Source organism: Sinocyclocheilus anshuiensis, unplaced genomic scaffold, assembly GCF_001515605.1.
Source record: "Sinocyclocheilus anshuiensis isolate Anshui unplaced genomic scaffold, SAMN03320099.WGS_v1.1 scaffold500, whole genome shotgun sequence".
NCBI classification, from domain to species: Eukaryota; Metazoa; Chordata; class Actinopteri; order Cypriniformes; family Cyprinidae; genus Sinocyclocheilus; species Sinocyclocheilus anshuiensis.
In genome coordinates, this window is record NW_015557073.1 from 179,828 (window position 1) to 182,550 (window position 2,723).

The following is a 2,723-nucleotide window of genomic DNA, read 5'->3' on the forward strand; positions in this document are numbered from 1 at the left end:
CACTAATCACACTGGAAATGAGATCAACAAATACACAGAAAAAGCAAAAGGAGGTGGGGAGAGAGATGGCGAGGGAGAGAGAGAGAGAGAGATAGCCACTGGCAGGTTTGTATGCTGGCTAAAAGAACTGTGCCAATGTCAGGCAATACCCACATGCATCTCAGTTGGTGTCCCTGGCACACTCAGGTTAGGAGGAAGTGGAGGACTCAAACAGGAGAGAGAAACAGAAGAATGGACCTTATCCATCTGGATGTTATATTCGGTTGCATGCATGCAGTGGGTGAGAGGGGAAAAGTGTAGAAAACAAACATGCATCAGGAGAATCACCACAAAAACAGAAAGGTATTGTAAAAGAAATCATATTCATGTCTAAGTAAATTATGTCTGAATTTTCTTTGACTCTGAACCTGTTCATTTCGTATATAAATGATGATAACATCTTGAGAATCAAGATGTAAACCTGGTAGACCTTTTAAACCTGATAGAAACGAACTAAACAGAAAGCCTAGTTAGAGATACACCGATCATGTTTTTTTCATGGCAGTTTCTGATTGACAATTATTTATTTTATTTTATTTTTTTTTACAAGCAAATGGGCCAATTCCGATTTCATTTTCTTTAAGCAAGAGACCAGAAAGAATGAATGAGTATATGAATAAGATATTTATTTTCTCTATTACAGGCCAAATTGGTTAGTAATGTTACAAAACAAATTACATTTTGGGAAATGATTGCAATGCAATTTGTGTGTAAGTCCGGAAAACATGCACTGTTTGTAAGCTGAAATAATACACTGATCACATGTTTGGGGCAAAACACATTTCCGACTGATGGCCAGTCGACCGGCGTATCTCTCAACCTTGTGGAACTAGAAAAACTATAAAACCTATTAAGAACCAGGTGGATAAAGATAATCTGCTTGAGATATTAAATAATCTATAGAAACTGCTAGAAAACATATTAAACCTAGAAAACCTAAAGAACCTGCTAGAGAATGTATGTAACCCTAGTTCCCTGAGTAGGGAATGAGACACTGCATCAGAGCTGACAAGTGTTGGGCAAGTTACCCTGAAAATGTAATTAAATCACTGATAACTGATTACTCCTTTTAAAGGTAATTAAGTTACTTTTCTGATTACTTCATTTCAAAAGTAATTAGTTACATTACTGGTTAGTTACTTTTTTCTGTACATCCATGAAATATACATAAAAAAGTAAGTTTTGTGTCACCTAGCCACAACATCCCAGCATAAACGCTCCCGATAAATATTTGTTATTAAAGCAATAACATTCACAAACCACTATTATTTTTAACAATGCAAGCATAGGCTGCTGCGTACATGGTTTGGCATGGCAGAATGCCAGCAAAGGGTGCTCCCTTTATCTCAGTTTATCGCAGTCTCACAAAACTGTTATAACACAATAAATATGCATAATGAATCTTTCGTCATGTCTACAATTTGTGTGTTATAATGAGAGGATTCGTGAGCATGCAAATTTCCGCACTGGGCAGGAACTCCTGCGTTTTGTGCTGTGAGTGGATTCTAACACCTCTGACTGGTCAATGTGTTCCAGAAATCAACATTGTGCAATGCTGCAAACACGTTATAAATAGAAACTCTGCGCCACGCAGACACGTTTTCTACGTTGTTTAGGCTTTGATTTGAATGAAAACAACGTATCTGCTTGGCACAGCTGACACAGAACAGAATACATTGTTTACGTCCAGTGGATACACTCCAAAATGGCGCTAGGGTGATGCGGAGGAGCCAGATTGTTGAATAAAGTCGTTATTTTTGTTTTCTTTGCATACAAAAAGTAACTGTAATTGTGCAGTTCTAATGTATTACTAGCTGTTATCAGCCCTACAATGGAAAATGAAACCATATTCATCATATTCTGTCAGTAGGCAGGCTTATCAGTGGCACACGAGATGCGATGACGATGAAAGTGTTGCATTTTAATGTTTCTGTTAGCCTATCCAGTTGAACCTACTAAATGCTGCTGCTGCATTGTTCATTCAAAATATTGCAGAAAAAGAGAACATCAATGCAGAGAAGATCTTGTTTACGTCAAAACTGAAACCAAGCCTTTCACAAACAAGTGCATATTTTGCGCATTTTCTAGAGGGCGCATTTTATCACCGTTGCACTCGAGTCTCGCACAAGAGAACCACGTTTAGATAGCCATGTAAAATTATGCATACATACATACATACATGATGCTGTTTTGTTTCTAATTGTTTAAACAACCTAATTATGTTTGGTTTAGAAACAATATTTTAAACATTATGCACTTTTTTCCAAAGATAGTCATGTTATTTTATTGCTTTGAATAAATTTGCATTAGTAATATTTTGCTCAGTGTGCCCTCTTGTGGCCTCAGGAAAGAAGCCAAAAGCTTTTTTCCACCTAACTGAAATCATGCCTTTTAAATTCAATTACAATTAGAATATCGAAAATATTTAAGTACAAAATTGTAATTTAGTTTTTCAGCCATTTTTACAGCCCTATCGCACACCGGACATGTCATGTTCATTTTAAAGGGGTCATATGATGTTGCTAAAAAGAACATTATTTTGTGTATTTGGTGTAATGAAATGTGTTTATGCGATTTAAGGTTCAAAAAACACATTATTTTCTACATACTGTACATTATTGTTTCTCCTCTATGCCCCACCTTTCTGAAACGCGTCGATTTTTACAAAGCTCATCGGTCTGAAA

The 2,723-nt window shown here is 36.4% G+C and overlaps 1 protein-coding gene across 4 annotated transcripts in view; it reads right to left on the minus strand.

Annotated features, from left to right (window-relative positions):
• The window catches only part of LOC107676745 (serine/threonine-protein phosphatase 2B catalytic subunit alpha isoform), a 188,798-nt gene that overhangs the window by 165,251 nt on the left and 20,824 nt on the right, over positions 1-2,723 (minus strand). The gene's annotated exons all lie outside the window — the stretch shown is intronic.